Raw genomic sequence first — 26,056 nt, 5'->3', positions numbered from 1 at the left:
ACTTTTCCATACCGCAGATCCCCCTACGCCATTTGCGTATCCTATCTTTTCAATGGGATCTTTCTAACGCCGGTATTTAGAGTCGTTTCTGAAGTGAGCGTTAGAGCTCTAACGACAAAACTCCAGCCGCCTGAAAATAGCAGGAGTTAAGAGCTTTCTGGCTAACGCCGGTTCATAAAGCTCTTAACTACTGTACCCTAAAGTACACTAACACCCATCAACTACCTATGTACCCCTAAACCGAGCTCCCCCCACATCGCCGCCACTCGATTAAAATTTTTAACCCCTAATCTGCCGACCGCCACCTACGTTATCCCTATGTACCCCTAATCTGCTGCCCCTAACACCGCCGACCCCTATATTATATTTATTAACCCCTAATCTGCCCCCCTCAACGTCGCCGACACCTGCCTACACTTATTAACCCCTAATCTGCCGAGCGGACCTGAGCGCTACTATAATAAAGTTATTAACCCCTAACCCACCTCACTAACCCTATCATAAATAGTATTAACCCCCTAATCTGCCCTCCCTAACATCGCCGACACCTAACTTCAATTATTAACCCCTAATCTGACGACCGGAGCTCACCGCTATTCTAATAAATGTATTAACCCCTAAAGCTAAGTCTAACACTAACACCCCCCTAACTTAAATATAATTTACATCTAACGAAATAAATTAACTCTTATTAAATAACTTATTCCTATTTAAAGCTAAATACTTACCTGTAAAATAAATCCTAATATAGCTACAATATAAATTATAATTATATTATAGCTATTTTAGGATTAATATTTATTTTACAGGCAACTTTGTAATTATTTTAACCAATTACAATAGCTATTAAATAGTTAAGAACTATTTAATAGTTACCTAGTTAAAATAATAACAAAATTACCTGTAAAATAAATCCTAACCTAAGATATAATTAAACCTAACACTACCCTATCAATAAATAAATTAAATAAAATACCTACAATTATCTACAATTAACCTAACACTACACTATCAATAAATTAATTAAACACAATTCCTACAAATAAATACAATTAAATAAACTAGCTAAAGTACAAAAAATAAAAAAGAACTAAGTTACAAAAAATAAAAAAATATTTACAAACATAAGAAAAATATTACAACAATTTTAAACTAATTACACCTACTCTAAGCCCCCTAATAAAATAACAAAGACCCCCAAAATAAAAAATTCCCTACCCTATTCTAAATTAAAAAAGTTACAAGCTCTTTTACCTTACCAGCCCTGAACAGGGCCCTTTGCGGGGCATGCCCCAAGAATTTCAGCTCTTTTGCCTGTAAAAGAATAAATACAATACCCCCCCCCCCCAACATTACAACCCACCACCCACATACCCCTAATCTAACCCAAACCCCCCTTAAATAAACCTAACACTAAGCCCCTGAAGATCTTCCTACCTTGTCTTCACCATCCAGGTTCACCGATCCGTCCTGAAGAGCTCCTCCGATGTCCTGATCCAAGCCCAAGCGGGGGGCTGAAGAGGTCCATGATCCGGTCAAAGTCTTCATCCAAGCGGGGCAGAAGAGGATCTTCCATCCGATTGAAGTCATCATCCAGGCGGCATCTTCTATGGTCTTCCATCCGGACCGAAGCGGCAGGATCCTGAAGACCTCCAGCGCGGAACATCCATCCGGACCGACGACTGAACGACGAATGACTGTTCCTTTAAGGGACGTCATCCAAGATGGCGTCCCTCGAATTCCGATTGGCTGATAGGATTCTATCAGCCAATCGGAATTAAGGTAGGAAAATTCTGATTGGCTGATGGAATCAGCCAATCTGAATCAAGTTCAATCCGATTGGCTGATCCAATCAGCCAATCAGATTGAGCTCGCATTCTATTAGCTGTTCCGATCAGCCAATAGAATGCGAGCTCAATCTGATTGGCTGATTGGATCAGCCAATCGGATTGAACTAGATTCTGATTGGCTGATTCCATCAGCCAATCAGAAAATTCCTACCTTAATTCCGATTGGCTGATAGAATCCTATCAGCCAATCGGAATTCGAGGGACGCCATCTTGGATGACGTCCCTTAAAGGAACAGTCATTCGTCGTTCAGTCGTCGGTCCGGATGGATGTTCCGCGCTGGAGGTCTTCAGGATCCTGCCGCTTCGCTCCGGATGGAAGACCATAGAAGATGCCGCCTGGATGATGACTTCAATCGGATGGAAGATCCTCTTCTGCCCCGCTTGGATGAAGACTTTGACCGGATCATGGACCTCTTCAGCCCCCCGCTTGGGCTTGGATCAGGACATCGGAGGAGCTCTTCAGGACGGATCGGTGAACCTGGATGGTGAAGACAAGGTAGGAAGATCTTCAGGGGCTTAGTGTTAGGTTTATTTAAGGGGGGTTTGGGTTAGATTAGGGGTATGTGGGTGGTGGGTTGTAATGTTGGGGGGGGGGTATTGTATTTATTCTTTTACAGGCAAAAGAGCTGAAATTCTTGGGGCATGCCCCGCAAAGGGCCCTGTTCAGGGCTGGTAAGGTAAAAGAGCTTGTAACTTTTTTAATTTAGAATAGGGTAGGGAATTTTTTATTTTGGGGGTCTTTGTTATTTTATTAGGGGGCTTAGAGTAGGTGTAATTAGTTTAAAATTGTTGTAATATTTTTCTTATGTTTGTAAATATTTTTTTATTTTTTGTAACTTAGTTCTTTTTTATTTTTTGTACTTTAGCTAGTTTATTTAATTGTATTTATTTGTAGGAATTGTGTTTAATTAATTTATTGATAGTGTAGTGTTAGGTTAATTGTAGGTAGTTTATTTAATTTTTTTATTGATAGGGTAGTGTTAGGTTTAATTATATCTTAGGTTAGGATTTATTTTACAGGTAAATTAGTTATTATTTTAACTAGGTAACTATTAAATAGTTCTTAACTATTTAATAGCTATTGTACCTGGTTAAAATAATTACAAAGTTGCCTGTAAAATAAATATTAATCCTAAAATAGCTATAATATAATTATAATTTATATTGTAGCTATATTAGGATTTATTTTACAGGTAAGTATTTAGCTTTAAATAGGAATAAGTTATTTAATAAGAGTTAATTTATTTCGTTAGATGTAAATTATATTTAAGTTAGGGGGGTGTTAGTGTTAGGGTTAGACTTAGCTTTAGGGGTTAATACATTTATTAGAATAGCGGTGAGCTCCGGTCGTCAGATTAGGGGTTAATAATTGAAGTTAGGTGTCGGCGATGTTAGGGAGGGCAGATTAGGGGTTAATACTATTTATGATAGGGTTAGTGAGGCGGATTAGGGGTTAATAACTTTATTATAGTAGCGCTCAGGTCCGCTCGGCAGATTAGGGGTTAATAAGTGTAGGCAGGTGTCGGCGACGTTGTGGGGGGCAGATTAGGGGTTAATAAATATAATATAGGGGTCGGCGGTGTTAGGGGCAGCAGATTAGGGGTACATAGGGATAACGTAGGTTGCGGCGGTTTACGGAGCGGCAGATTAGGGGTTAAAAAAAAATGCAGGGGTCAGCGATAGCGGGGGCGGCAGATTAGGGGTTAATAAGTGTAAGGTTAGGGGTGTTTAGACTCGGGGTACATGTTAGAGTGTTAGGTGCAGACGTAGGAAGTGTTTCCCCATAGGAAACAATGGGGCTGCGTTAGGAGCTGAACGCTGCTTTTTTGCAGGTGTTAGGTTTTTTTTCAGCTCAAACAGTCCCATTGTTTCCTATGGGAGAATCGTGCACGAGCACGTTTTTGAGGCTGGCCGCGTCCGTAAGCAACTCTGGTATCGAGAGTTGCATTTGCGGTAAAAATGCTCTACGCTCCTTTTTTGGAGCCTAACGCAGCATTTGTTTGAACTCTCGATACCAGAGTTAAATTTATGGTGCGGCCAGAAAAAAGCCCGCGGAGCGTTAACAGCCCTTTTACCGCCAAACTCCAAATCTAGGCCATAGTGTCTGCAGTGCTGGGGAGAGATAATCAGGTACAACCTCACCTAGTGCCTGCAGTGCTGGGGAGAGATCATCAGGTACAACCTCACCTAGTGCCTGCAGTCCTGGGGGAGAGATCATCAGGTACAACCTCAACTAGTGCCTGCGGTGCTGGGGAGAGATCATCAGGTGCAACCTCACATAGTGTCTGTAGTGCTGGGGGAAGATCATCAGGTGCAACCTCACATAGTGTCTGCAGTGCTGGGGAGAGATAATCAGGTACAACCTCACCTAGTGCCTGCAGTCCTGGGGGAGAGATCATCAGGTACAACCTCACCTAGTGCCTGCAGTGCTGGGGAGAGATCATCAGGTACAACCTCACCTAGTGCCTGCAGTCCTGGGGGAGAGATCATCAGGTACAACCTCACCTAGTGCCTGCAGTGCTGGGGAGAGATCATCAGGTACAACCTCACCTAGTGCCTGCAGTCCTGGGGGAGAGATCATCAGGTACAACTTCACCTAGTAGAAAATAAAACAATTAGAGACCAGCGCAAAATGAATTGAATACAAACACCTATATATAAGGAAGATTCCCAATATTACTTCCAAAAGGACAAAAATTAAAATATAATACAAAATATAAGTGCGCAAAGTGGATGCTAAAGTAAACAATTAAAAAGGGGTTTTTTAAAATAAACTCAGAATTCTGAATGTTTGACCATGTGCAAAAATTCAAATCTAAAATGCAGAGAGGTTTTTTATAGGTCCTCACACCAAAGGGTTAAAATTAATTCCCATATACTCCGATTAAATTAAATTAGTGGTGAATACAAACGTGAAACAAACCACATATGATTGAAATATATATTGTAATGCTTAAAAACATGAAATAAACAATTTGAAAATACTCTTTCTAAAATTATGAATCTAACATTTATTTATTTAATACAATTGATAGTGACCGGCCCTAACTTATAAAACACATCTAAATTAATAACACATCTAAATTAATACCACATAAATTGATAAAAGGACAAATATGATCACAAAATAAAGTGTAAGTTTTTAGGACTCAGATGGAAACTTTGTAATTAGTCCCAAAAGGAAAGTCCCAAACGATGTCCTTCCCAAGCTTTCTACAAAAGCACAATGTACGATGATTGGCAAGAAAAATCTTCTGATTCCTCCCAGCTGGTTCTGAGCTGCGTCTAGGTGGGAGACAGAAGCGTCCACTTGAAATTGGTGTATATAGTTTATGCAACAAACAAATATCGGTACTTACACATAGGTACCGAAAGATAAGCGCCGCGCCCGACTCTCATCAAACACAGGTGTCCCGGTGTGTATAGGATCCACACAGGCTCTTCTCACAGCCTTAACACCAGCTCACTACAGAGAGTAGCCCAGGGTGATGTAAAAATCAAGGCGCCAAACAGGATACACCTGTGAAAGGTGGATAAAAACTACAAGAAAGCTGCAAAAAAAGTTGTTTTAAAATTCAAATTCAAATTCATAAATTCAAATTCATAGAGTTACCAATGTTCAATATTAATATAGTTCAACTGAGCAACGTGTTTCAATTCCTTTTTCAAGCTCAGTTTGTGAGTCTCAGATGCCGGCTTTTTATACCCTCAGGAAATCTTCAAATTCTTAAAGGCATAGCCATTCCATTTGTTTTTGTCTAAGAAGTGCACAATTTCTTATTTCTGCATCTACAGTCTTACTTGATACCTCTCTATAGTGATTGTCCTTATATATAAACTTATATTCATGACTAAAAACCCCAAAAAATGAAAGTTAAAAAAGAGCACATTACAAGAAACCTTTTTAAAAAAATTGAGGAAATAGAGAAATAAATAAAGAAATAAATAACAGAACAACTGTATATCTTATAAGTACTAAGTAAAAACAGTATCTAAAAATTGAATGATAAATAATAATTCATTAATTCATAAAAATATTTCTAAGAATATTACATTTAAAATGTTATTTACATATTTTTTGTTTCATGCTCATATTCACCCTCAATATCTATAGGAATAAATAAAAGAAACCTCCCCAAAGTGTGAAACCCCAAAAAAACTTTTTCCTCAATTACTAAATATATTAAAATAATAATAAAGATTAGAGTAATAAAAATTAAAAATTAATGCACATAAACAATCCATTCAAAAATCAAAATTTCAGTAATAATATATTTAAAAAATACTAAAAGTCTTTCTTGAAAAGCTATAAAATTCATTATTATTATAGAGATTCATAAAACTTGTAAAAATGATTTCATAAAAACACCCAAATCGAAATCTAAGTTCAATCCATCTGGGTGTAGAGTTTTTAAGTCAAAAATCCATTTGGCCTCTAATTTTAAAAGCTCATCCCTCACATTGCCCCCTCTCCAGTTTGGCCTCACTTTATCTATAATAGTATATTTAAAATGGTTTAGGTTTCCTCCTTTGCATGTTTTAAAATGTTTAGGAACTGGTAAGTCCGGATTCCTTATATTATTCATATTTTCAATTGAATTTAAATGCTCTCTTATTCTGTCTTTTGCAGTCCTTTCGGACTCACCAATGTATTGGGCCCCACACGAACATTCTATCAGATAAATAATGTTGATGTCTGTACATCTAAAAACCCCATTGATTTTATACTCCTTTTTTTTGTTCTAGTGGAAATAAAACTTTTTCTTTTATTAGCATGTTGACAGGACTTACATTTTAAACACGGATAAAATCCATTGAGGCTATTCCCTCTTAGATCTAAATCTGTCTTTGAGGCAGTATTTTTCTTCCTCTTCAAAACTGTGGGGGCTAAAATATTCTTCAAATTTTTATTTTTCTTATATACAAATTGTGTTTTTTTTTGTAAAACAGAACCTAGAACTTCATCTTCTAATAGGATCGGCCAGTGCCTATATAGAATTTTCTCAATATTATGAACTTCACTGTTATATTTAGTGATAAATGGAATAAAAACATCCTTATTTTCTACATTAGTATCTCTCTTTTTGGGTTTCACAGCTAATAGATTATCTCTACTTGTTTCTAGGGCCTCTTTCTTAGATTGATTGATGAGGTCAGTACTATATCCCCTTTCTAAAAATTTATTTTCCAAAATTTCTGATTGACATAAGAAATCAACCTCTTCTTGACAATTTTTTCTTATTCTTTTAAACTGATTCCTTGGAATATTTGTTTTCCATGTATTATGATGGCAACTAGTGGCGTGGATGTAGCTGTTAGCATCCACTTCTTTAAAATTGGTTTTACTAATAAAATTGCCATCTTTTACCTTAATTTCCAAATCTAAGAATATCATTTTTTCTTTACTTATTTCATATGTAAACTTTAAGTTTTTCTCATTATTGTTCATCCTGGAGAAAAACCATTCTAAATCTTCAACTGACCCTCGCCAAACAATTATAATATCATCTATATAACGTTTAAAGAGGACCAGATTTGCCCCCAGATCTGTAGAATCTAAAAAGATCCTTTCCCATAAACCCATAAATAGGTTTGCATAACTGGGGGCAAATCTGGTCCCCATTGCCGTTCCACATTTTTGCAAATAAAATTTGCTTTCATAGTAGAAATAATTATGATTAAGGATAAATTTTATCCCATCTAAAATAAACTGTTTCTGTACTGCTTCAAGTTTGGAATCTGAGTCTAAAAAGAACTTCACTGCCTCTAAACCGTCATCATGCCTAATGCTGGTGTATAGGGCAGAGACGTCACAGGTGGCTAAAAGCATATCATCCTCCCATGTCAGATCTTTAAAAATTCTTAAGACATCTGTAGAGTCTTTAAGGAAACTAGGTAAATTCCTTACATAACTTTGTAAATAAAAATCTATGTATTCAGACAAATTAGAGGTGATAGATTCAATACCTGATATGATAGGCCTCCCTGGTGGGTCTAGTACTGACTTGTGTATTTTTGGTGAACTATATAATAGAGGGATACGTGGAGTGTTTTGTATTAGATAATCAGCTTCTTTTTCATTTAAAATATTAGTATCTTTAGCTTTATCGATTAAATTTCTTATTTCAGATTTAAACTTCTCTGTAGGATCCCTTAATAGTACTTCATATGTATCACTGTCTTGGAGTAACTTATTACCCATATTTACATAATTTGCCTTATCCATTAGAACAATTCCACCACCCTTATCCGCAGGTTTCACCACTATTTCATTATTATTTTCCAATTCCTTAATTTCAGCTAGTTGTTTTTTAGATAGATTCCATTTAATTTTACCTAGTTTGTTAACATTAATATTTTGAATATCTCTAGTTACTAACTTTTCAAATGTTTCTAAATGGCATCCCTTAATATGTTTAGGATAGAAATTTGACTTCCTTTTTAGATTTGTGTGAATGTATCTATCCTCATTTGGTTCTATAGTTACTGGTCTCTCAAAAGGACTTCTCAAAAACCATTTTTTTACAGTAAGATTTTTAATATATTTATGTGCATCAATAAAAACTTCGAATTTATTCATTCTTTTGGAAGGTGCAAAAGATAAGCCTTTGTTTAAAACCTCTACCTGCTTCTCTGTCAATTCAATCTTGCTGAGGTTATAAATTCCACTTTTTTTATTATTACTCATTCCTTCTTTACTTTCCTTATGTTTGTTTGTTAAAAAACCTTTGATTTTTTTACTCGTCTGTAAACCTCTTCCTCTATTCCCCCTTCTTCTGAAGCTTTTCTTTTCCTTTGATTGCTTTCCCCCCTGTGTGGTGTATGACCTCTTTGCTGATTGCCTTCGCCTAAAAAATGAGTGTTAGAAGCACTTTCTCTATTTTGTTCCTGTCCCTGCTTTTTATGGGTAGTGGTCACTTCTTCTACTTCATTATACAAGGGGTTAAAACGATTCCTCATTGGGATCTTATAAGGGGAATCCCTACCCTGTTCATAAGCTACATTCGCATTTTGTTGTTGTTGCTTATAATGATTTTGATTTTGAGAATTCTGAAATCTATTGTTAGAGTTTTGTTCAACTCTTCTCCATCTATTGTCTAGTTGTGAATTGTAATTTTGATTTTGATATACGTTTGGATTAAAGTACGAATCTGACCTATATGGGAGGCATCCCCTATTCCAATTAGTGTTTCTATCATTCTGTTTCCAATGCATTTGTCTTTCTTGGGCTGTAAACCTCCTTTGTTGATTGTATCGAAATCTATTTGTGTTCTGATTGTTATAAAATGGCCTATCTGTATGTTGGGTATTCTGATAAAATCTGTCCTTAGTGTGTTCATATTTTACCTCACTCTGACTGGGGCCAGCATTTTGATTTTGTATATTGTTAGTGTTCCCTTCATTTTGGACCTTATTGTACCTCCAAGAGTGTGTGATGTATAATTCATTATTTGGTTCTTTTTGAAAGGCTTTATAATCTTCCCTATCCCTCTGCAATTTTTTAACTTTCATTTGAATTAGTTCCTCCTTATTATTCTTAAGGGCCACTTTCATTTGGGCTTCTTTCTCTTCATACTCCCTATGGTTCTTAAAGGGGTTTAATTTTATTTCTAGAGTCTTGATTTTATCATTTAATTCTTCCAAATTTTTTTTGTCTATATTCTTTAATTAGTGCAATTAGTTTTATGGAGGCTTCTTCTAGAATTTCTCTCCATCTTGCTTTAAATTCCCAATCTTCTGTTTTAAAAGCACATTCCTTTTTAATACGTAATCCCCTAGGAACTTTCTTTTCATTTGTATAAATTTCAAAAAAAGCACAATCTAATTTATATTTAATTTCCAATTGTAAATATTTTTCTAGTTCAGCCAATAAATTCTGTACAGTTTCATTTGGAACATTTCCATTCCTAACTCTTTCTTTGATACTAGATACAATATCCTCATAAAAATTTGACCTGAGGTTGAAAATACTACCTTCCCCCTCCATAATGCAGCTGAAGTCTTCAAATGGGAATAACACTAGAAGAAAATAAAACAATTAGAGACCAGCGCAAAATGAATCGAATACAAACACCTATATATAAGGAAGATTCCCAATATTACTTCCAAAAGGACAAAAATTTAAATATAATACAAAATATAAGTGCGCAAAGTGGATGCTAAAGTAAACAATTAAAAAGGGGTTAGATTTTAAATCTAAAATGCAGAGAGGTTTTTTTATAGGTCCTCACACCAAAGGGTTAAAATTAATTCCCATATACTCCGATTAAATTAAATTAGTGGTGAATACAAACGTGAAACAAACCACATATGATTAAAATATATATTGTAATGCTTAAAAACATGAAATAAACAATTTGAAAATACTCTTTCTAAAATTATGAATCTAACATTTATTTATTTAATACAATTGATAGTGACCGGCCCTAACTTATAAAACACATCTAAATTAATAACACATCTAAATTAATACCACATAAATTGATAAAAGGACAAATATGATCACAAAATAAAGTGTAAGTTTTACTTCACCTTGTGCCTGCAGTCCTGGGGGAGAGATCATCAGGTACAACCTCACCTAGTGCCTGCAGTGCTGGGGGAGAGATCATCAAGTACAACCTCACCTAGTGCCTGCGGTGCTGGGGGAGAAAACATCAGGTGCATCCTCACCTAGTGCCTGCAGTGCTGGGGGAGAAAACATCAGGTGCAGCCTCACCCAGTGCCTGTAGTGCTGGGGGAGAGATCATCAGGTACAGTCTCACCTAGTGCCTGCAGTGCTGGGGGAGAAAACATCAGGTGCAGCCTCACCTAGTGCCTGCAGTGCTGGGGGAGAAAACATCAGGTGCAGCCTCACCTAGTGCCTGTAGGTCATCAGGTACAGTCTCACCTAGTAAGTGCAGTGCTGGGAGAGATCATCAGGTGCAACCTCACCTAGTGTGTGCAGTGCTGGGAGAGATCATCGGGTGCAACCTCACCTAGTGCCTGCAGTGCTGGTGCAGAAATCATCAGGTACAACCTCACCTAGTGCCTGCAGTGCTGGGGGAGAAAACATCAGGTGCAGCCTCACCTAGTGCCTGTAGGTCATCAGGTACAGTCTCACCTAGTACGTGCAGTGCTGGGAGAGATCATCAGGTGCAACCTCACCTAGTGCGTGCAGTGCTGGGAGAGATCATCGGGTGCAACCTCACCTAGTGCCTGCAGTGCTGGGGCAGAAATCATCAGGTACAACCTCACCTAGTGCCTGCAGTGCTGGGAGAGATCATCAGGTGCAACCTCACCTAGTGCCTCTAGTGCTGGGGGAGAGATCATCAGGTACAACCTCACATAGTGCCTGCAGTGCTGGGAGAGATCATCAGGTACAACCTCACCTAGTGCCTGCAGTGCTGGGGAGAGATTATCAGGTACAACCTCACCTAGTGCCTGCAGTGCTGGGGCAGAAATCATCAGGTACAACCTCACCTAGTGCCTGCAGTGCTGGGGGAGAGATCATCAGGTACAACCTTACCTAGTGCCTGCAGTGCTGGGGAGAGAGATCATCAGGTACAACCTCACCTATTGCCTGCAGTCCTGGGGGAGAGATCATCAGGTACAACCTCATCTAGTGCCTGCAGTGCTGGGGCAGAAATCATTAGGTACAACCTCACCTAGTGCCTGTAGTGCTGGGGGAGAGATCATCAGGTACAACCTCACCTAGTGCCTGCAGTGCTGGGGAGAGATCATCAGGTACAACCTCACCTAGTGCCTGCAGTGCTGGGGCAGAAATCATCAGGTACAACCTCACCTAGTGCCTGCAGTGCTGGGGGAGAGATCATCAGGTACAACCTTACCTAGTGCCTGCAGTGCTGGGGAGAGAGATCATCAGGTACAACCTCATCTAGTGCCTGCAGTGCTGGGGCAGAAATCATTAGGTACAACCTCACCTAGTGCCTGTAGTGCTGGGGGAGAGATCATCAGGTACAACCTCACCTAGTGCCTGCAGTGCTGGGGAGAGATCATCAGTTACAACCTTACCTAGTGCCTGCAGTGCTGGGCCAGAAATCATCAGGTACAACCTCACCTAGTGCCTGCAGTGCTGGGGGAGAGATCATCAGGTACAACCTCACCTAGTGCCTGCAGTCCTGGGGGAGAGATCATCAGGTACAACCTCACCTAGTGCCTGCAGTGCTGGGGAGAGATCATCAGGTGCAACCTCACATAGTGTCTGCAGTGCTGGGGAGAGATCATCAGGTGCAACTTCACATAGTGTCTGCAGTGCTGGGAAGAGATCATCATCAGGTGCAACCTCACATAGTGCCTGCAGTCCTAGGGGAGAGATCATCAGGTGCAACCTCACCTAGTGCCTGCAGTGCTGGGGAGAGATCATCAGGTGCAACCTCACCTAGTGCCTGTAGTGCTGGGGGAGAGATCATCAGGTACAACCTCACCTAGTGCCTGCAGTGCTGGGAGAGATCATCAGGTACAACCTCACCTAGTGCCTGCAGTGCTGGGGCAGAAATCATCAGGTACAACCTCACCTAGTGCCTGCAGTGCTGGGGGAGAGATCATCAGGTACAACCTTACCTAGTGCCTGCAGTGCTGGGGAGAGAGATCATCAGGTACAACCTCACCTATTGCCTGCAGTCCTGGGGGAGAGATCATCAGGTACAACCTCATCTAGTGCCTGCAGTGCTAGGGCAGAAATCATTAGGTACAACCTCACCTAGTGCCTGTAGTGCTGGGGGAGAGATCATTAGGTACAACCTCACCTAGTGCCTGCAGTGCTGGGAGAGATCATCAGGTACAACCTCACCTAGTGCCTGCAGTGCTGGGGAGAGATCATCAGGTACAACCTTACCTAGTGCCTGCAGTGCTGGGCCAGAAATCATCAGGTACAACCTCACCTAGTGCCTGCAGTGCTGGGGGAGAGATCATCAGGTACAACCTCACCTAGTGCCTGCAGTCCTGGGGGAGAGATAATCAGGTACAACCTCACCTAGTGCCTGCAGTGCTGGGGAGAGATCATCAGGTGCAACCTCACATGGTGTCTGCAGTGCTGGGGAGAGATCATCAGGTGCAACTTCACATAGTGTCTGCAGTGCTGGGAAGAGATCATCAGGCACAACCGCACCTAGTGCCTGCAGTGCTGGGGGAGAGATCATCAGGTACAACCTCACCTAGTGCCTGCAGTGTTGGGGGAGAGATCTTCAGGTACAACCTCACCTAGTGCCTGCAGTCCTGGGGGAGAGATCATCAGGTGCAACCTCACCTAGTGCCTGCAGTGCTGGGGAGAGATGATCAGGTGCAACCTCACATAGTGTCTGTAGTGCTGGGGAGAGATTATCAGGTGCAACCTTACATAGTGTCTGCAGTGCTGGGGAGAGATCATCAGGTGCAACCTCACCTAGTGCCTGCAGTCCTGGGGGAGAGATCATCAGGTACAACCTCACCTAGTGCCTGCAGTGCTTGGGAGAGATCATCAGGTACAACCTCACATAGTGCCTGCAGTGCTGGAGAGAGATCATCAGGTACAACCTCACATAGTGTCTGTAGTGCTGGGGATAGATCATCAGGTACAACCTCGCCTAGTGCCTGCAGTCCTGGGGGAGAGATCATCAGGTACAACCTCACCTAGTGCCTGCAGTGCTGGGGCAGAAATCATCAGGTGCAACCTCACCTAGTGCCTGCAGTCCTGGGGGAGAGATCATCAGGTACAACCTCACCTAGTGCCTGCAGTGCTGAGGAGAGATCATCAGGTGCAACCTGACATAGTGTCTGCAGTGCTGGGGAGAGATCATCAGGTGCAACCTCACATAATGTCTGCAGTGCTGGGGAGAGATCATCAGGTGGAACCTCACATAGTGTCTGCAGTGCTGGTTTGAGATCATCAGGTACAACCTCACCTAGTGCCTGCAGTGCTGGGAGAGATCATCAGGTGCAACCTCACCTAGTGCGTGCAGTGCTGGGGAGAGATCATCAGGTGAAACCTCACCTAGTGCCTGCAGTGCTGGGGAGAGATCATTAGGTACAACCTCACCTAGTGCCTGCAGTGCTGGGGCAGAAATCATCAGGTACAACCTCACCTAGTGCCTGCAGTGCTGGGGGAGAGATCATCAGCTACAACCTCACCTAGTGCCTGCAGTCCTGAGGGAGAGATCATCAGGTACAACCTCACCTATTGCCTGCAGTGTTGGGGAGAGATCATCAGGTGCAACCTCACATAGTGTCTGCAGTGCTGGGGAGAGATCATCAGGTGCAACCTCACATAGTGTATGCAGTGCTGGGAAGAGATCATCAGGTACAACCTCACCCAGTGCGTGCAGTGCTGGGGCAGAAATCATCAGGTACAACCTCACCTAGTGCCTGCAGTGCTGGGAGAAAGATCATCAGGTACAACCTCACCTAGTGCCTGCAGTGCTAGGGAGAGATCATCAGGTACAACCTCACATAGTATCTGCAGTGCTGGGGAGAGATCATCAGGTACAACCTCACATAGTGTCTGTATTGCTGGGGAGAGATCATCAGGTACAACCTCACCTAGTGCCTGCAGTCCTGGGGGAGAGATCATCAGGTACAACCTCACCTAGTGCCTGCAGTGCTGGGGAGAGATCATCAGGTGCAACCTCACATAGTGTCTGCAGTGCTGGGGAGAGATCATCAGGTGCAACCTCACATAGTGTCTGCAGTGCTGGGGAGAGATCATCAGGTACAACCTCACCTAGTGCCTGCAGTGCTGGGAGAGATCATCAGGTGCAACCTCACCTAGTGCGTGCAGTGCTGTGGAGAGATCATCAGGTGCAACCTCACCTAGTGCCTGCAGTGCTGGGGAGAGATCATTAGGTACAACCTCACCTAGTGCCTGCAGTGCTGGGGCAGAAATCATCAGGTACAACCTCACCTAGTGCCTTCAGTGCTGGGGGAGAGATCATCAGCTACAACCTCACCTAGTGCCTGCAGTCCTGGGGGAGAGATCATCAGGTACAACCTCACCTATTGCCTGCAGTGTTGGGGAGAGATCATCAGGTGCAACCTCACATAGTGTCTGCAGTGCTGGGGAGAGATCATCAGGTGCAACCTCACATAGTGCCTGCAGTCCTAGGGGAGAGATCATCAGGTGCAACCTCACCTAGTGCCTGCAGTGCTGGGGAGAGATCATCAGGTGCAACCTCACCTAGTGCCTGTAGTGCTGGGGGAGAGATCATCAGGTACAACCTCACCTAGTGCCTGCAGTGCTGGGAGAGATCATCAGGTACAACCTCACCTAGTGCCTGCAGTGCTGGGGCAGAAATCATCAGGTACAACCTCACCTAGTGCCTGCAGTGCTGGGGGAGAGATCATCAGGTACAACCTTACCTAGTGCCTGCAGTGCTGGGGAGAGAGATCATCAGGTACAACCTCACCTATTGCCTGCAGTCCTGGGGGAGAGATCATCAGGTACAACCTCATCTAGTGCCTGCAGTGCTAGGGCAGAAATCATTAGGTACAACCTCACCTAGTGCCTGTAGTGCTGGGGGAGAGATCATTAGGTACAACCTCACCTAGTGCCTGCAGTGCTGGGAGAGATCATCAGGTACAACCTCACCTAGTGCCTGCAGTGCTGGGGAGAGATCATCAGGTACAACCTTACCTAGTGCCTGCAGTGCTGGGCCAGAAATCATCAGGTACAACCTCACCTAGTGCCTGCAGTGCTGGGGGAGAGATCATCAGGTACAACCTCACCTAGTGCCTGCAGTCCTGGGGGAGAGATAATCAGGTACAACCTCACCTAGTGCCTGCAGTGCTGGGGAGAGATCATCAGGTGCAACCTCACATGGTGTCTGCAGTGCTGGGGAGAGATCATCAGGTGCAACTTCACATAGTGTCTGCAGTGCTGGGAAGAGATCATCAGGCACAACCGCACCTAGTGCCTGCAGTGCTGGGGGAGAGATCATCAGGTACAACCTCACCTAGTGCCTGCAGTGTTGGGGGAGAGATCTTCAGGTACAACCTCACCTAGTGCCTGCAGTCCTGGGGGAGAGATCATCAGGTGCAACCTCACCTAGTGCCTGCAGTGCTGGGGAGAGATGATCAGGTGCAACCTCACATAGTGTCTGTAGTGCTGGGGAGAGATTATCAGGTGCAACCTTACATAGTGTCTGCAGTGCTGGGGAGAGATCATCAGGTGCAACCTCACCTAGTGCCTGCAGTCCTGGGGGAGAGATCATCAGGTACAACCTCACCTAGTGCCTGCAGTGCTTGGGAGAGATCATCAGGTACAACCTCACATAGTGCCTGCAGTGCTGGAGAGAGATCATCAGGTACAACCTCACATAGTGTCTGTAGTGCTGGGGATAGATCATCAGGTACAACCTCGCCTAGTGCCTGCAGTCCTGGGGGAGAGATCATCAGGTACAACCTCACCTAGTGCCTGCAGTGCTGGGGCAGAAATCATCAGGTGCAACCTCACCTAGTGCCTGCAGTCCTGGGGGAGAGATCATCAGGTACAACCTCACCTAGTGCCTGCAGTGCTGAGGAGAGATCATCAGGTGCAACCTGACATAGTGTCTGCAGTGCTGGGGAGAGATCATCAGGTGCAACCTCACATAATGTCTGCAGTGCTGGGGAGAGATCATCAGGTGGAACCTCACATAGTGTCTGCAGTGCTGGTTTGAGATCATCAGGTACAACCTCACCTAGTGCCTGCAGTGCTGGGAGAGATCATCAGGTGCAACCTCACCTAGTGCGTGCAGTGCTGGGGAGAGATCATCAGGTGAAACCTCACCTAGTGCCTGCAGTGCTGGGGAGAGATCATTAGGTACAACCTCACCTAGTGCCTGCAGTGCTGGGGCAGAAATCATCAGGTACAACCTCACCTAGTGCCTGCAGTGCTGGGGGAGAGATCATCAGCTACAACCTCACCTAGTGCCTGCAGTCCTGAGGGAGAGATCATCAGGTACAACCTCACCTATTGCCTGCAGTGTTGGGGAGAGATCATCAGGTGCAACCTCACATAGTGTCTGCAGTGCTGGGGAGAGATCATCAGGTGCAACCTCACATAGTGTATGCAGTGCTGGGAAGAGATCATCAGGTACAACCTCACCCAGTGCGTGCAGTGCTGGGGCAGAAATCATCAGGTACAACCTCACCTAGTGCCTGCAGTGCTGGGAGAAAGATCATCAGGTACAACCTCACCTAGTGCCTGCAGTGCTAGGGAGAGATCATCAGGTACAACCTCACATAGTATCTGCAGTGCTGGGGAGAGATCATCAGGTACAACCTCACATAGTGTCTGTATTGCTGGGGAGAGATCATCAGGTACAACCTCACCTAGTGCCTGCAGTCCTGGGGGAGAGATCATCAGGTACAACCTCACCTAGTGCCTGCAGTGCTGGGGAGAGATCATCAGGTGCAACCTCACATAGTGTCTGCAGTGCTGGGGAGAGATCATCAGGTGCAACCTCACATAGTGTCTGCAGTGCTGGGGAGAGATCATCAGGTACAACCTCACCTAGTGCCTGCAGTGCTGGGAGAGATCATCAGGTGCAACCTCACCTAGTGCGTGCAGTGCTGTGGAGAGATCATCAGGTGCAACCTCACCTAGTGCCTGCAGTGCTGGGGAGAGATCATTAGGTACAACCTCACCTAGTGCCTGCAGTGCTGGGGCAGAAATCATCAGGTACAACCTCACCTAGTGCCTTCAGTGCTGGGGGAGAGATCATCAGCTACAACCTCACCTAGTGCCTGCAGTCCTGGGGGAGAGATCATCAGGTACAACCTCACCTATTGCCTGCAGTGTTGGGGAGAGATCATCAGGTGCAACCTCACATAGTGTCTGCAGTGCTGGGGAGAGATCATCAGGTGCAACCTCACATAGTGTATGCAGTGCTGGGAAGAGATCATCAGGTACAACCTCACCCAGTGCGTGCAGTGCTGGGGCAGAAATCATCAGGTACAACCTCACCTAGTGCCTGCAGTGCTGGGAGAAAGATCATCAGGTACAACCTCACCTAGTGCCTGCAGTGCTAGGGAGAGATCATCAGGTACAACCTCACATAGTATCTGCAGTGCTGGGGAGAGATCATCAGGTACAACCTCACATAGTGTCTGTATTGCTGGGGAGAGATCATCAGGTACAACCTCACCTAGTGCCTGCAGTCCTGGGGGAGAGATCATCAGGTACAACCTCACCTAGTGCCTGCAGTGCTGGGGAGAGATCATCAGGTGCAACCTCACATAGTGTCTGCAGTGCTGGGGAGAGATCATCAGGTGCAACCTCACATAGTGTATGCAGTGCTGGGAAGAGATCATCAGGTACAACCTCACCTAGTGCCTGCAGTGCTGAGGGGGAGATCATCAGGTACAACCTCACCTACTGCCTGCAGTCCTGGGGGAGAGATCATCAGGTACAACCTCACCTACTGCCTGCAGTCCTGAGGGCGAGATCATCAGGTACAACCTCACCTAGTGCCTGCAGTGCTGAGGGGGAGATCATCAGGTGCACCCTGGGAACCAGATTCTATAGAAAATATCAGCCTGATGAAATGGCATAGCTGAGAAACACGTTGCTGTTATTGTGTGTTTTTATTATAAAGTGAGCACAATTTTATCTACACTACTTGGGGTTTTTAACTATATACCCCATCTCCTCATCGAGGATTGCATTCACTGATCCTGACTGCTGGATACTTTTACCGTTACACATTGCCAAACTTCCCTGTGATCGGCTTCTCTCCCCTGTGATTGGGTCTTGAGGACACGTGGTAGACCTACAACATTTAGCTTACCTGCACAAGTCTAACGGGCGACTTCATTGGTCCCATTCTGTTCTGCTTGGCACCCCGGTCGTGCCGCAACATCTTGTAAGTAGCCATCTGAAAGGACTCTCAGTTGCTTGTATTTGACCGTCACATTTGTTGAACAATACTGCTCTATGTTGGCGCCTCTCTCTCTCCTACCTCTAGGAATTTTGTTGTACACCTCCTTGTCAGCTAAGAGTGCAGCCTCCGCTTGGTTTTAAAATCCTCAACATTTGACACGAGCGCACCTCCTCAGGACTTCTGGTGTCCTATTTCATCTTGCTTTGGAACAATTCTTTAATTGCAGATCGTTTTTTTATAAATAAATATTAAAATATTGTTTTATTTAAATGTCTCTTTAATTTAAAGAAAAGGTATACCATGGGCAGGAGAGAATTTTTATTATTTATTTGTTTATTTTAGAACATAGTCACCAGTTTTGGTACATAAAGGTTTGCCAACTGCACTAGAACTACCAGGTATTGAAAGCAGTTTTTGATGTCTCCAGCAGAGGGAGACAAATGACAAGACTTTCTTAACACCCACATTAAGAGATACTGGACAATGATTTTATCAGATTACTTACTCAAAGCAATGATTAGGATGTGCAAAAATCACCCTGCAGTAGAGGACCTTGGTGCAACATTATATTTAGCCCCCCCCCCCAAGGTAACTAAGTAGTAAGTAATAGTAATAATATGCATGCTGCTATGTATAATGATTTTGAGGACGGACAGACAGACAGACAGAGAGAGAGATAGAGGGGAAGGGAGAGAGGGGGGGGGGAGAGATGATAGATAGATAGATAATAGTTTAGATAGATGATAGATTCTGAGATCGATGGATAGATGATAGATACAGAGATTGATCGATAGATAGAAGATAGATAGATACAGAGATGGATACAGAGATGATAGATAGATATAGAGATGATAGATAAATACAGAGATAGATAGATACAGAGATAGATAGATACAGAGATAGATATATAGATACATAGATAGATGATAAATACAGAGATGATAGATAGATAGATAGATAGATAGATAGATAGATGATAGATAGATAGATAGATACAGAGATAGATATATAGATACAGAGATGATAGATAGATAGATAGATAGATAGATAGATAGATAGATAGATACATAGATGATAGATACAGAAATGATAGATAGATAAATAGATGCAGAGATAGATTGATAGATAGACCTGCAACCTGCACTAATAAAAGGCTTCCGTGCATTAGGATTGCACACATTCTGCACATGTATGTATATATATATATATATATATATATATATATATATATATATATATATATATATATATAATATATATATATACTGACTTCTATAGGTCCCCTGCACTTGGCTTCACTAATGTCAGTTCCGCTCCAGCTACTTAGGTCACAGAGATCTAGAAGAAAAATTCTATTTCAGCTGGTAGACACTAGACACTGCTTAAAGGGACAGTAAACACGAAAAATGTTATTGTTTAAAAAGATAGATAATCCCTTTATTACCCATTCCCCAGTTTTTCATAACCAACACAGTTATATTAATATACTTTTTACCTCTGTATCTAAGTCTCTGCTGACTGCCCCCTTATCTCAGATCTTTTCACAAACTTGCATTTCAGGCAATTATTGCTGACTCTTAAATAACTCCAGGAGCGTGAGCACAATGTTATTTATATGAAACACATGAACTAACTAGCTGTGAAAAACTGTCAAATGCAGAGGTTGCCTTCAAGGGTTTAGTAATTAGCATATGAGCCTACCTAGGTTTAACTTTTAACTAAGAATAACAAGAGAACAAATCAAATTTGATGATAAAAGTAAATTATAAAGTTGTTTAAAATGACATGCCCCATCTGAATCATGAGAGTTTAATTTGGACTTTACTATCCCTTTAATAGTTTACCAGTCACAGGCTGCCGATACTGACTTATGCAACTGAACCATATACAGTAACTAAACAAATGAAAAGCAAAATATATTCTCTTTCATGTTGATTTATCACACAGAATGATAATGATCCCTCCCACAAGGATTTTCATCAAAATAAATTTAGAAACATATTCTCAATTTTATGACAGTTAATCTAGACCACTGGTTTTTCAAACCTTTCCTCAAGTGTCTCTAACAGGCCAGGTTTTCAGGATTACCTTTGGGTGAGAGAAGGTAAAATAACCATGTTTACTAATCATCTGATTCTTTCACCTGTGCTCTAGTTCAGATATCCTCACAATCTGACCGGTTAGGGAGCCCGAGGACAGGTTTGAAAACCAGTGAGAGAGAGCATGATGCTCCACAGTTGGGCAGATGTTTTGGTGCTGGTGTGCAGTGCCCTTTTTTTTGGCAAAAAGTTAAACGTTTGTCAAATTTGTCCACAGCCCATTTTTCCAGAAGTGTTGTGCAACATCCAGGTGGTCTTAGGCAAACTTGACATGCGACAATGTTTTAGATAACAGTGGTTTCCATTGTGGTGTCTTTCTATAAACACTATTCTTGTTCAGTGTTTTTCTGATAGTGGTCACATGAACAAAGACTTTCCCAGTTTGTAAAGTTTTCTGGAGGTCTTTTGCTATCACCCTTGGATTCCTTCCCCTACTTTAAGGATTGACCATTGTGCCCTTGGAGTGATCTTTGTAGATTTAACAAAGTAAGGCAAACAGGGACGTACATCTTCACCCCCTGTCCGCCCATCTTCGCGTCTAGCGGGCATCAATACACTGCCTGCATTAATCATTGCACCCCCTTTTTAATTTTGTTTTTAAATAAATGTTATAAAAAAATATTCTAGATTCCTGAGTCACATATAGAGCTGTGTTTTCTTTGTGCTAGCATAGGTCACACGAGCGTGAGTGCCTGGTAATTTGTATAGAAATTTGCCTACAGTGTTACACTATAACCTTTTTTTAAGGATTGAAGACCTTTGTGGATTAATAGAAATAAAAGTATTGCCTGATTCAACGTATTTTAATCTTTGAGTTTGACCTATTATAAGTATTAGTTATGTATTATGTGTGTATTCTAACAACACTTTTTTATTTTCAAATCTTGCCTCTAAGGAGAGTAGCAAAGGTACTGAATTGTCTCCATGGGGGATATCTATCAAGCCGTCAACCGCAAATACGCTGGAATTCCACAGCGTAATTGTTGCAAGCTTGATTTGACCTAGTTATCAAACCCTACAGACCGGCAAAAGTTGAAATCTGTGACGTAACATAAGATCCGCCGGTCTCAATCCAACACAGATCGATGCTTACATCATTACAGATGTTCCGAATACACATTCAGCACTATTTTACACTTTTTAAAAGTTATCAAATAGTTAACTGGTAAGCTCGCGAATATTCCGGCCCAGCGTACCTGGTTTTCAATCCGCCACCCTGGAGGCCGCGGATGCCATAGGAATAAATGGGAGTCTGAAAGCAGCAAAAGTTTATGTTCGATGCTGCCAGATATCCCATTGATTTCTATGGTAGAAAACCAGTAACGTTTACACCTAACACCTTAACATAAGCCCCGAGTCTAAACACCCCTAATCTGCCGCCCGACATCGCCGTAACCTACCTAAAATTTATTAACCCCTATTCCACCACTCCCTGACCCCACCGCAACTAAATAAAGTTATTAACCCCTATCCCATTGCTCCCGGACCCCACCGCAACAAAATAAACGTATTAACCCCTATCCTGCTGCCCCTGGACCCCCCGCAACTAAATAAACATATTGAACCCTATCCCACCGCTCCCAGACCCCACCACAACTAAAGTTATTAACCCCTATCCCACCGCTCCCAGACCCCACCGCAACTAAATAAAGTTATTAACCCCTATCTCGCCACTCTGGACCCCACCGCAATTAAATAAATGTATTAACCCCTGGCCTCCCACATCACTATTACTAACTAAACCTATTAACCCCTAAACCGCCAGCCCCCCACATCGCCATAAACTAAATTAAGCTATTAACCTCTAAACCTAACAACCTGCTAACTTTACATTAAAATTACAACATCCCTATCTTATAATAAATTTAAACTTACCTGTAGTATTAAATTACTACACCACCCACACACCCCTACTCTAAAACCCACCCGATCCCCGCCTTAAAAAACACTACCCCATTGAAGATCACCCTACCTTGAGTCGTCTTCAGCCAGCCGGGCACAGATGGGGCAGAAGAGGGCATTCGGACCGGCACAAGTCTTCATCCGATCCGGCCAGAAGTCTTCATCGAATCAGGAAAGAAGAGGTCCTCCAAGCGGCAGAAGTCTTCATCCAAGCGGCATCTTCTATCTTCAATCAATCGGAGCAGAGCGGGTCCATCTTCAATCCAGCTGACGCGGAGCCATCCTCTTCTTCCGATGTCCTAACACTGAATGAAGGTTCCTTTAAATGACGTCATCCAAGATGGCGTCCCTCGAATTCCGATTGGCTGATAGGATTCTATCAGTCAATCGGAATTAAGGTAGGAAAAATCCGATTGGCTGATTGGATCAGCCAATAGAATACAAGGTCAATTCTATTGGCTGATCCAATCGGATTGAACTTCAATCCAATTGGCTGATTAAATCAACCAATCAGATTTTTCCTACCTTAATTCCGACTGGCTGATAGAATCCTATCAGCCAATCGGAATTAGAGGGATGCCATCTTGGATGATGTCATTTAAAGGAACCTTCATTCAGTGTTAGGACATCGGAAGAAGAGGATTGCTCCGCGTCAGCTGGATTGAAGATGGACCCGCTCCATCTGATTGATTGAAGATAGAAGATGCCACTTAGATGAAGACTTCTGCCGCTTGGAGGACCTCTTCTGCCCGGATTCGATGAAGACTTCTGGCCGGATCGGATGAAGACTTGTACCGGTCCAGATGTCCTCTTCTGCCCCATCGGTGCCCGGCGGGCTGAAGACGAATCAAGGTAGGGTGATCTTCAATGGGGTAATGTTAGTTTTTTTTAAGGGGGGATCGGGTGGGTTTTAGAGTAGGGGTGTGTGGGTGGTGGGTTGTAATGTTGGGGGGGTATTGTATTTCTTTTTTTTTACATGTAAAAGAGCTGATTACTTTGGGGCAATGCCCCGCAAAAGGCCCTTTTAAGGGCTATTTGTAATTTAGTTTAGGATAGGGAATTTTATTATTTTGGGGGCTTCTTTATTTTATTAGGGGGATTAGATTAGGTGTAATTAGATTAAACTTCTTGTAATATTTTTTTATTTTTTGTAATTTAGTGTTTGTTTGTTTTTTGTACTATAGTTTAGTTTATTTAATTGTATTTTATTTTAGATAGTAGTAGTTAATTTATTTAATTAATTTATTGATAGTGTAGTGTTAGGTGTATTTGTAACTTAGGTTAGGATTTATTTTACAGGTAATTTTGTAATTATTTTAACTAGGTAGCTATTAATAGTTATTAACTATTTAATAGCTATTGTACCTAGTTAAAATAAATACAAAGTTGCCTGTAAAATAAATATAAATCCTAAAATAGCTACAATGTAATTATTAGTTATATTGTAGCTATCTTATGGTTTATTTTATAGGTAAGTATTTATTTTTAAATAGGAATAATTTAGTGAATTGTAGTAATTTTATTTACATTTATTAAAAATAGATTTAAGTTAGGGGGGTGTTAGGGTTAGGGTTAGACTTAGGTTTAGGGGTTAATACATTTAATATAGTAGCGGTGACGTTGGGAGCGGCAGATTAGGGGTTAATAATTGTAGGTAGGTGTCGGCGACGTTGGGGGGCAGATTAGGGGTTAATAAAATGTAACTAGTGTTTGTGAGGCGGGAGTGCGGCGGTTTAGGGGTTAATACATTTATTATAGTGGCGGCGATGTCCAGTCGGCAGATTAGGGGTTAATAAGTGTAGTTAGGTTTCGGTGACGTTGGGGGCGGCAGATTAGGGGTTAATAAATATAATGTAGGTGTCGGCGATGTTAGGGGCAGCAGATTAGGGGTTCATAGGTATAATGTAGGTGGCGGCGATGTCCAGTCTGCAGATTAGGGGTTAAATCATTTTATTATAGTGTTTGCGATGTGGGGGGGCCTCGGTTTAGGGGTTCATAGGTAGTTTATGGGTGTTAGTGTACTTTGTAGCACTTTAGTTAAGAGCTTTATGTTCCGGCGTTAGCCCATAAAACTCTTAACTACTGACTTTTATATGCGGTAGGTGTCTTGGAGGTAGAGGGTGTACCGCTCACTTTCTCCAAGACTTGTAATACCAGCATTAGCCAAATCCCATTAAAAAGATAGGATACGCAATTGACGTAAGGGGATTTGCGGTATGGAAAAGTCGCAGAAAAAAAGTGAGCGGTACACCTGTACCTGCCAGACTTGTAATACCAGCGGGCATTAAAAAGCAGCGTTAGGACCCCTTAACGGTGTTTTTTAAAGCTAACGCCGAACTCGTAATCTAGCCGTAAATGTTTTTTAACATTGACCTCACCGATACGCAGCAGGTCAGTTTGTGGCTTTGCTACATTGATGACGTGCTGCTTATCTGGGAGGGCAATGAGAACCAGTTAAAGGAATTTGTAGACAGTCTGAATAATAGGGAGATGAATCCCAGATTTACATTGAATTACAGTAGTGCTGAGATACAGTTCCTGGACTTGAGTATCTACAGAGCCACTGATAAATTAATGACCAAAATTTATAGGAAGCCTACATCTACAAATAGCTTATTAGGAGCTGATAGTCATCATCCACGTGCATTACTGGCTGGGATTCCAGTATCACAGTTTAAGGGCTAGGAGAAATTGTACAAATGACCTTGAATTCAATAAAGAATCCTGTCTACTGACTAAGCAATTCAAGGAACGGGGATACTCTAACAAAGTTATAAAAAATGGCTATAATAGGGTCAGTAAAATTAGCCAAACTGATAGTCTTTATCGTATCTCATCTAGTAGAATGCAACCAGAAAAGAAAATAAGGTTCATTACTCAATACAATGAGGGTTGGAAAGATATACAGGGTATACTCAAACACTGGCCTATACTCCAAACGGACAAAGATTTAGAAAAATGAATTGGGGATTTTCCATCAAAGACTGCAAATAGGGCTCCAAATTTAAGAGATAATCTGGTAAACAGCTTCTATAAAAGACCTTTAGTAAGATCAAATTGGCTACAAAATGTTAAGAAAGAACCAGGTTGTTATCCCTGTAAATGCTGTAAAGCATGCAATTATATACAAAAAAACAGATGTTTTGTATCCAAAACTGGTCGTATTTATAAGATTAGAACTAAAATAACATGCAGAACTGAAGGAGTAATCTAGTTAGCGAAATGTGGCTGTTCCCTTTTTTACATAGGCAAAACAACAAGAGCCTTACGTGATAGAACATTAGAACATTTACGTGATATCGATAATGAAGTCAAAACCTCCAGCATAGCTCTGCATTTTAAAAATTATTATAACTCCTCGCCCAAAATGTTT

This window comes from Bombina bombina, chromosome 7 (genome assembly GCF_027579735.1).
Source record: "Bombina bombina isolate aBomBom1 chromosome 7, aBomBom1.pri, whole genome shotgun sequence".
Classification (NCBI taxonomy): Eukaryota; Metazoa; Chordata; class Amphibia; order Anura; family Bombinatoridae; genus Bombina; species Bombina bombina.
Note: the sequence above shows the minus strand (reverse complement) of the source record.